The sequence below is a fragment of the Lepus europaeus genome, chromosome 3, assembly GCF_033115175.1.
Source record: "Lepus europaeus isolate LE1 chromosome 3, mLepTim1.pri, whole genome shotgun sequence".
Classification (NCBI taxonomy): Eukaryota; Metazoa; Chordata; class Mammalia; order Lagomorpha; family Leporidae; genus Lepus; species Lepus europaeus.
This window is the reverse complement of record NC_084829.1, coordinates 75648214-75659031: the sequence shown is the minus strand read 5'-3', so window position 1 is coordinate 75659031 and position 10818 is coordinate 75648214. Positions and strand designations below refer to the sequence as shown.

Below are 10818 nucleotides of genomic sequence, written 5' to 3'. Positions count from 1 at the left end.
TGACTCATATGGGATTCCAGTATCTCAGGTAGTGGCTTTACTTGCTATACTAAAACTCTGGTCCCTGATTCATACAACTTTGACCTAAATGGCAGTCTTCCTCTGACATCAAAAACATCCCTGAAATGTATTTTCCAAAAACATGGGGACTGGTGCTGATGCTGTGGTGCAGTTAGCTAAGCCTCTGCATATGGGCACTGGTTCATGTCCCAGGTGCTCCTCTTCCCATCCAGCTCTCTGCTATGGCCTGGGAAAGCAGTAGAAGATGGCCCAAGTGCTTGTTCCCCTGCATGGAACACCTGGAAGAAGCTCCTGGATCCTGGCTTTGAATTGGTCCTGCTCAGGCCATTGTGGCCATTTGGAGAGTGAACCAGTGGATGAAAGACCTTTCTCTCTGTCTCTCACTCTCTGTCTGTAACTCTACTCTCAAATAAATAAAATCTTTAAAAAATGGGAGCTATATTAGAACTTAATAGCAAGAACATTTAAATTCTGGGTTATAGTAACAGAAATATTGAAATTTCCCTGTGATCTCATATAAGTAACTTAGATTCTTAAAATTCTAAGGTGGTCCTAAAGTTGAAGGTGCAATGATGATTTGTTGTGTGGATAATGTTTAGGTTTTCCCCTGATTTTTGGGTTACTGTGTAATTTTCATTTCTTTTTTTTTAAACTTTTATTTAATGAATATAAATTTCCAAAGTACAGCTTATGGATTACAATGGCTTCCCCCCCCCCATAACTTCCCTCCCACCTGCAACCCTCCCATTCCCCGCTCCCTCTCCCCTTCCAATCACATCATGATTCATTTTCAATTCTCTTTATATACAGAAGATCAGTTTAGTATATATTAGGTAAAGATTTCAACAGTTTGCACCCACATAACAACACCAAGTGAAAAATACTGTTTGAGCATTAAATCACAATGTACAGCACATTAAGGACAGAGATCCTACATGATATTTTTTTAAGAATTGATTGATTTTCTATGCAATTTCCAATTTAACACCAAGTTTTTCTTCATTTTCAATTATCTTTATATACAGAAGATCAATTCAGTATATGCTAAGTAAAGATTTCATCAGTTTGCACCCACACAGAAACACAAAGTGTAAAAATACTGTTTCAATACTAGTTATAGCATTACTTCACATTGGACAACCCATTAAGGACAGATCCCACATGAGATGTAAGTACACAGTGACTCTTGATGTTGATTTAACAATTTAACACTCTTGTTTATGGCATCAGTAATCTCCCTAGGCTCTAGTCATGAGTTGCAAAGGCTATGGAAGCCTTTAGGGTTCGCCAACTTTGATCTTATTCCGATAGGGTCATAGTCAAAGTGGAAGTTCTCTCCTCCCTTCAGAGAAAGGTACCTCCTTCTTTGATGGCCCCTTTCTTTCCACTGGGATCTCACTCGCAGAGATCTTGCATGTAGGTCTTCTTCTTTTTTTTTTTCCAGAGTGTCTTGGCTTTCCATGCCTAAAATACTCTCATGGATTCTTGAGCCAGATCCGAATGCCTTAAGGGTTGATGCTGAGGCCCGAGCGTTATTTAGGACATCTGCCATTCTATTGAGTCTGCTGTGTCTCCCACTTCCCATGTTGGATCGTTCTCTCCCTTTTTGGTTCTATCAGTTAGTATTAGCAGACACTTGTCTTGTTTGTGTGATCTCTTTGACTCTTAGACCTGTCAGTGTGATCAGCTGTGAACTGAAGATGATCACTTGGACTAGTGAGATGGCATTGGTACATGCCACCTTGATGGGATTGTATTGGAATCCCCTGGCACATTTCTAACTCCACCATTTGGGTCAAGTCCAATTGAGCATGCCCCAAACTGTACATCTCCTCCCTCTCTTCCTCCCACTCTTATATTTAACAGGGATCACTCCTCAGTTAAAATTTAAACATCCAGAAAACTTTCATTTAAGCTATACGAATTTCATGCATTTCATAAATACACATTTAGGAACATAGTGATTTTTCCCACCCTCCCATCCCTCCCATGCATACTCCCACCCTTTTTCCTCCTATCATTCCTATTACCATTCTTATGATGGTAATAGATCTATTTTCAATTAACTTTATACACATACATATGATTAAGCCTATGCTAAAGAAAGAGTTCAACAAACTATGAAAATAAAAACCTGTTCCTCAACAGTTGAGAATAGGGCTGTTCAAAGTCATCACATCTCAATGTGTCAATTTCACTTCTGTAGTTTACCTTTTAGGTGCTCTAGAGTTACCACAGATCAGGGAGAACATGTGGTATTTGTCCTTTTGAGACTGGCTTATTTCACTAAGTATAGTGTTTTCTGGATGCATCAATTTTGTTACAAACAACAGGATTTCATCTCTTCTTTTTGTAGTATTACTTGGTGTACATATCCCATAATTTCTTTATAGACATTTGGGTTTTAACCATTGCTTGAAAATCCTTCATATATGATTTCAAAACTGTTTGTACCCAAATAAACTTACCTTTAGATTTTAAAAATTTATTTGTTTATTTGAATGATGGTGGGGATAGGGGGAGAAAGAGAGAAAGAGAGAGAGAGGGAGGGAGGGAGCAAGAGAGAGAGAGAAAGAGAGAAAGAGAGAGAGAAATAGATATCTTCCATCTGCTGGTTCTCTTCCCAAATGCCTGCAACAGCTGGGGCTGGGGCTGAGCCAGGCCAAAGCCAGCAGTCCAGACAGAACTCAATCTAGATCTCCCACATATGGGGCAGAGACCCCTGCACTTTGACCATCACCTCCTGTCTCCCAGGGTTCATGTTACAGGAAGATGGAATAGAACGTATATCCAGGGCTTGAACCCAGGCAATAAGAGTTTTTGAAGTAGCTGGTATCTTTGGGATATTATCAGATGAATGAAATAGGTGCATGCAATGAAATCTGGAGGTCAAGCTAATGTCAGATAAAGATATATTAAAGTTGCCTAAATATATTGTAGTAATTAATTTTTTAAAGATTTATTTATTTGAGAGGCAGAGTTGCTGACAGAGAGAGGGTGAGTCAGAGAGAGAGAGAGGTGTTCCTCTGCTTGTTCACTCCCCAGAAACCCACAACAGCTGGAGCTGGACTGATCTGAAGACAGGAGCCAGGAGCTTCTTCTGGGTCTCCCACAGGGTTTCAGGGTCCCAAGCACTTGGGCTATCTTCCACTGCTTTCCCAGGCCATCAGGAGGGGAGCAGAATTGAAAGTAGAGCATCTGGACTTGATTAGGCACCAATATGGGATGCTAGTGCTGCAGGCAGAGGCTTAACTTCTTACACCACAGCCCTGGCCTCTATAGTAATTAATTTAAAGGACCATTTAACTGTAAATTATTCAACCTTTTATTTTTTTCTCCATATTTTGAGGATCTTTTCATTCAAATATCCTACCTTCTTACCTTCTTAACTGTGCCTGCAAGATAACTTGAAAGGAAAAAAAAAAAAGCGGGGGCAATCCATTTTGTTAATCTGTTATGTTTCATAGAGAATTTGCCAGTGGATCTAACTATGGCTTTATGTTAAGTGAATTTTCTTTTTCCTCTTTTTTGTGATGTGTTCTGTTGTCACTGCTGTGTATTACTACACTTAGTCCTCAAGTAAGAGAACATGGGGGCCTATCTGGGTCTTTATCAAGTAACTAGACATCTTATTTCTCTAGCAATATTTACAATATGTTTTTAATTTATATGGATGGATAAAATTATTTTCTGTCTCCATTAAGGCAAAGAATTTCCAAGTTGCTTATCCAAAGGCTATTAGTAAACAGCAAATATTTTTAAGGAGATTCAGTGTTCTTCTTTACTACGGCAAATTGTACACAATTATCACTACCCTTGTTTGTGCTTTAATAACAGATTAATAGATTTACAATTTAATAAAATCCATTCAGGGGAGGCAGTCAAATAAGTGTCTGTCTTCCTATTCTATTTGATGAAGAGAATATTTGAAGAATTTTTAAGAACAGGTAGCATTAATATCAGAACAGGCTAAATAAATTTTGCAACTTTATTAGATTAGGTGGTCAGACATAGGAAGGCTACTCTCATTGCTAATTTGTGTGGGAGAAAGGGAGGACTGGCACACAGTGACTCTGGAACTGTCCCATTCATGATGGAACAGCATTCTCTGGTTTCTCTTTCTGGAGATGTGTATTTGTAGAACCATTCAGGTGTAATTTTCATGCCAGACTTCAGATGGGAAAGCCGTTCAGCTACCTATTGATTTTCTTGAAGTGATTTTAAGCAAATGCAGCAAGTCATCTTTCTGTTTGTCCATTCCAAGTTTTATTAGCATGAACATATTAAACACAGTCTTTCTAATGATTTATAAGAGCTTCATTATTTGTTCAGGACACTTTGGAATTCTAATTCCATTAAGTATCAGAAATCTCTCTTTACCTTTACAAGCAATATTTTCTCCTGTACTAAATTCGAGTGTATCGGTACTTAAATTTTGATTTTGTTTTTAATTCCAAAAAGTTCAGTGGTTATTTATATTAGCTGAATACCCAGCACTGGGACTGTAAGAGAGAATCTGGGTACCACTTGTCCTGCCAGGATTTGAGTAAGGAGCACTTATGCTGTTGAAATAAAGTTTCTACAGGTAACAGCAGAAGATGACATCTGGTTAAAATCTACAATAACTCTGCTAGATAATGAAAGCAGAAGCTAAATTTTTACATTGCACAGAAATCTAGATGTGACTTTTTTTCTAGAAGTAATACAATATTTGATATGTAATATTCTGGTATCTTATGATTAGAGAAGAGTGGGTTTGTGCTTGTCAACATATGCTGTATCTCAAAGAGGCCAGGGCATTGCAAAGTGGAGCCTCTGCAAAGGACAGAAAGGACGGAATGTGACTTGGAGTAGAATAAGTACTCTTTAGTGATGCCTTTGTATAGCAGGAAGATGTGTACCTTCTGCAAGCACTTGACAAGGCGTACACTATTACAGGATAAAGACACTTATGACTGAAAAGGAGGTTGTGGCAGAAGAAGTATGAAAATAGAAATACCATAGTGTAATGATTTACAAGGACCAAGAAATCACTCTGTTCTGAAATTTCATTTTTATAAGAAAAAATTCCTTTCCCATGACTAAAGAGACAAACTATAAACTTTATTTTTCATATTTTTTAAAAGATTTATTTTTATTTATTTGAAAGACAGAGTTACAGAGAGAGGTGGAGACACAGAGAGTTAGAGGTCTTCCATCTACTGGTTCAGTCCCCAAATGGCCGCAAGGACCAGAGCTGAGCCTATCAGAAGTCAGGAGCCTGGAGCTTCTTCTGGGTCTCCCACATGGTTACAGGGGCCCAAAGACTTGGGCCATCTTCTACTGCTTTCCCAGGACATAGCAGAGAGCTGGATCGGAAGAGGAGCAGCCAAGACACGAACCGGTGCCCATATGGGATGCTGGTGCTTCAAGTTGGGCTTTTAACCTGCTATGCCACAGCACAAGCCCCTCTTTTTAATATTTGACAACTAAAATTTTGATATATAGATTATGAAAAAACACATGGATATTTGACATTCTTATGCAAATATTAATTATGTGTATTAGTAAAATAAGCAATATTTATATGGTATGTTTGAATATAAACACCAAATACAAAAGAACACCAGGGCTGATGGTTAAAGTGAAAGAAAGAGGCCAGTGCTGTGGCATAGCAGGTAAAGCTACTACCTACAGTGCTGGCATCCCATATGGGTGCTGGTTTGAGTCCTGGCTGTTCCACTTCTCATCCAACTCTCAGCTATGGCCTGGGAAAGCAGTAGAAGATGGCCTAAGTTTTTGGGCCCCTGCACCCAAATGGGAAACCTGGAAGAAGCTCCTGACTCCTGACTTCGGATTGGTACAGCTCCGGCCATTGTGGCTAACTAGGGAGTGAACCAGTGGGTGGAAGACCTCTTTCTCTCTCTGCCTCTCCTTTTCTCTCTGTGTAACTCTTTCAAATAAGTAAATAAATCTTTAAAAAATGAAAGAGAAATAATTCTATTATGAACATAACAGTAAAAATCCAGATCAATTTTATAAAGAAAATTATCAGTTCCTGTTTATGAACTACTGTCTAACAAATGTTGGGCCAAGGCACACCATTTTTGAGCTAGTTGCAGTGGACATCTTTAGGGCAGCTGACTTACAGCCTGTGGGCCCATAGCACATCCTGAGGAAGTCTATGCTTATTCCAAGTCCACCAATGAGAATGCTTCTCTTTATCGCTTCTTGGCCTTTTGGCTAAGATCAAGTGTGAGAATGCTGCTTTACCACCTGCCTGTCTTAGCAAAAGACAGTACAAAAATGAGATGGTGATGAATATAAGTTAATGTAGAGTTAAGGAAAGCTACAAAAGATGACTAGATGTAAGCTGTTTTCCTCATGATGCAACTTTTCCAAACAGCACCAATCAGGACACAGTAAATTAATTAGTAGATGGCATTGTCAAAGGCATAACTAGCAACTGTTTGGAAAGTCAGCTCTAAGCTACCCAAGTTGCTAGAAAACTGCTTTCTATGGAAAAACTGTGCTCCATAGTCAATGCAATGAAAGAAAACATAAAAACTTGGTTTGATTCCAAAATTATTATCTTTCTTGAGTAGAACTGATTGTAGCCCCATTTAGTTAAATCTGCTTGAGCACTCACTAACATTGTTTCTGGGACCTCATAACAGACCACAGTTGCGATTGATAAAGTTTCTATCCCAGAATTCATTTTTCTGTTGACATCTATCCTTTCTCACATTGATGAAAAAATGTATGGATTCTAGGAAACATTGCAGGTATGTTGAGTCAGTTTCTCAAGACTTCTTTATCAAATGTGGTGTGATTGATCCACTGTTGGCTCTTCATTTAGTTCCCAATTTAGCATGTCATTACTTATATATTGTTACTTGCACACTTTCAAACCTTAGTTGCAACAAGAATCTTGCACACCTGTTAAATGGTGTTGGATAGGTTCTTCCTACTTTAGTTCATCTCCTGTATATGATGATCCAGTAGTGTTAGCAGATACCTGTTGGGTGATTTCCTAGTTTATTAATGGCCCAAATGAATAAATGGAAATGGTCATGAAACAGGAGTTGTGGCTCAACTTATAGTACTTCCAGGAGCCAATCATGAGTCTTGCAATAAGAGCTGTAGGGAATCTTGTCACAGGGGCAGAACAGACATTGGTTGTAATATTTGGCAGAAACATTGGCCATCTTTCCCAGTCTATTAACTAACCCCAAAACTAGCCAGAAGGAGGCTACATGGATAATGTCAAACATCATAGCCAGACATCAGACTCAGATACACCAAGCTGTGAATCATGGATTAGTTCCATTCCTCATTGGTGTTCTAAGACAGACTCAAAAGGAATCTGAATGACTATAACCACTATACAAGTGGTAGAACATTGAACAGATTTTATACCTTGTTTATTGTGGCATGATAGAATCATTGATGAACCTCTTAACTGGAAAAGATATCAAAATTACTCTGGATGCCATTTAATATCTTTCAGGCCACTGATAAACTAGGTGAAACTGAGGAACTTAGTATAATGATTGAAGAATGTGGTGGCTCAGACAAAACTGAAGCCTTTTAATACCAAGAAATTGAATCTGTGTGTAAGGCTTCCTTATGTTGATTGAGAAGTATATCTCTGCAGAGGAAGAGGAAAATCAAAATGTGCCAGAGACTACCTGTTAAAGCTGTGTCTTCCAAGTTGAAGATGGAGAGGACAGTGATTTGGTACAGCATTTTAAGCTGCTGCTTGCAATGCCAGGAACCCAGATTGGAGAAAAGGATTGAGTCCTGACTGCGCTGCTTGTCATCTAGGTCCTTACTTATGTATTCAGGAGAGCAGTGGAAGACAGTCTGATTGCTTGTACCACTGCATCCATGTGGAGAACTGGGTGGAGTTCCTGGCTCCTGGCTTTTGACTGGCCTAGTCCCAGCCATTGCGGTCACTTAGGAAGTAAACCAGTGGGTGGAAGATTTTTTCTGTCTCTTCTCTCTCTGCCACTCTAACTTTCAAACAAATAAAATAAAAAAATAAAAGGCCAAAGTCCTTGGGCCCCTGCACCTGCATGGGAGACCTGGAGGAAGCTCTTGGCTCCTAGCTTTGGATCAGCCCACCTCTGGCCATTGCAGCCATTTGGGTAGTGAACCAGCAGATGGAAGACCTTCTCTCTCTCCCTCTCTCTGCCTCTCTGTAACTCTGCCTTTCAAATAAATAAATCTTTCTAAGAAAATGGAGACCTTTAATTTTTAAATTATACAGCAGAGGGAGATGTTGCTGTGGTGCGGTAGGGTAAACCTCCACCTGTGGCACTGGCAACTTATGTGGGCTCTAGTTCATGTCCTGGCTGCTTCTCTTCTGATCCAGATCTCTCTATAGCCTGGATAGCAGCAGAAGATGTCCCAAGTGCTTGGGCCCCTAAACCCATGTGAGAGACCCAGAAGAGCTCCTGGCTCCTGGCTTCAGATTGGCTTAGCTTCGGCTGTTACTGCCATTTGGTGAGTGAATCAGTGGGTGGAAGACCTCTCTCTCTGTCTTTCCCTCTCTCTGTCTGTAATTCTACTTCTCAAATAAATAAATAAAATCTTTAAAGAAATTGTATAGCAGAGATGCAAATTGTTTTGCACCATGTTTTGTATAAGTTTTCTTACTATTTTTCTACTAAAACTTCTTTTTGAATGTGGTTTGTTATTGTAGCACTTCTGTAACAAAATTATACTTGAATAATTCCAAACTCTACTTACTATATGAAGCTTGTCCTCTGAATCATTTTGTTTCTGTGTGCAATTTCATATCTTACAGTGTCCTAAAAATAAGGATTAAATTTCACTCCTTTGTTTACTTAAAAAAAGAGGACAAATGTTGAGCAAAGGGTGGAGTTACTTTCCAAGAAGTGTTGTAAAATCTGTGAATTTCAAAGTGCTGGCCAACATAGAACGTTAATGAACAGGCTAGATAGTTACAAAGGTTCATACTGACTCAATCTAATATCCCCCAAGTCATACCTCTATTCTTTTTATACCTGGAGTATCTCTGACTCCTAAATATTGGTCTTATTTATGTCACCTCTGTTAAATGTTCTGAGTTGAAATCAATCATTTCTTCTCTAGTATTTTTACTTGCACATTCTACCATATCTTCTAGTTTTTAATTATATACTTATCTGTCTTTTCCACAGATTGTAATTCCCAAGGTAAGAAGTTTTATCCACATCTATACTGTTTATTCCTGGTGGCCAGTAGCATATGCCCTCCACATAATAAACACTAGATGAATATTGGTGGACTGAATGAACACAAGGGGAATGACCCCAGGAGCACAGGCAGTCAAAAACAAAATTAACATTTGGGATTGCATCAAATTGAGAAGTTTCTGTACTTCAAAAGAAACAGTCAGGAAAGTGAAGAGGCAACCAACAGAATGGGAAAAAATATTTGCAAACTATACTACAGATAAAGGATTGATAACCAGAATCTACAAAGAAATCAAGAAAATCCACAACAACAAAACAAACAACCCACTTAAGAGATGGGCCAAGGACCTCAAAAGACATTTTTCGAAAGAAGAAATCCAAATGGCCAACAGACACATGAAAAAATGTTCAAGATCACTAGCAATCAGAGAAATGCAAATCAAAACCACAATGAGGTTTCACCTCACCCCTGTGAGAATGGCTCACATCCAGAAATCTACCAACAACAGATGCTGGAGAGGATGTGGGGAAAAAGGGACACTAACCTACTGTTGGTGGGAATGCAAACTGGTTAAGCCACTATGGAAGTCTGTCTGGAGATTCCTCAGAAACCTGAACATAACCCTACCATACAACCCAGCCATCCCACTCCTTGGAATTTACCCAAAGGAAATTAATTTGGCAAATAAAAAAGCCATCTGCACATTAATATTTATTGCAGCTCAATTCACAATAGCTAAGACCTGGAACCAACCCAAATGCCCATCAACAGTAGACTGGATAAAGAAATTATGGGACATGTACTCCATAGAATACTATACAGCAGTAAGAAACAACGAAACCCAGTCATTTGCAACAAGATGGAGGAATCTGGAAAACATCATGCTGAGTGAATTAAGCCAGTCCCAAAGAGACAAATATCATTTGTTTTCCCTGATCGGTGACAACTGAGCACCAAAGGGGAAACCTGTTGAAGTGAAATGGACACTATAAGAAACAATGAACTGATCAGTTCTTGTCCTGACTTTAGATGTACAATGTAATACTTTATCCTTTTTAGTATTTGTTGTTGTTGTTGTTGTTCTAGTACTAGTGGTTGAACTCTGCAATTAACACACAATTATTCTTAGGTGTTTAAATTTTAACTGAAATGTGATCCCTGTTAAATTTAAGAGTGGAAAAAGAGAGGGAGGAGATGTACAATTTGGGACATGCTCAATCGGACTTGCCCCAAATGATGGAGTTAGAAATGTGCCAGGGGATTCCAATACAATCCCATCAAGGTGGCATGTACCAATGCCATCTCACTAGTCCAAGTGATCAATTTCAGCTCACAATTGATGGCTCTGATAGGTCTAAGAGTCAAAGGGATCACACAAACAAGACAAGTGTCTGCTAATACTAACTGATAGAATCAAAAAGGGAGAGAACGATCCAACATGGGAAATGGGATACACAGCAGACTCATAGAATGGCAGATGTCCTAAACAACACTCTGGCCTCAGTATCAGCCCTCAAGGCATTCGGATCTGGCTGAAGAGCCCATGAGAGTATTGTAGGCATGGAAAGCCAAGATATCATGGAAAAGAAAAAAAAAGACCTAAATGAATGATCT

At 39.0% G+C, this 10818-nt stretch overlaps 1 pseudogene; it reads left to right on the top strand.

The window, feature by feature from the left end:
• The first annotated feature begins 6261 nt into the window (after positions 1 to 6261).
• Positions 6262 to 7698, top strand: LOC133756579 (importin subunit alpha-1-like; annotated as a pseudogene).
• Positions 7699 to 10818: the final 3120 nt, after the last annotated feature.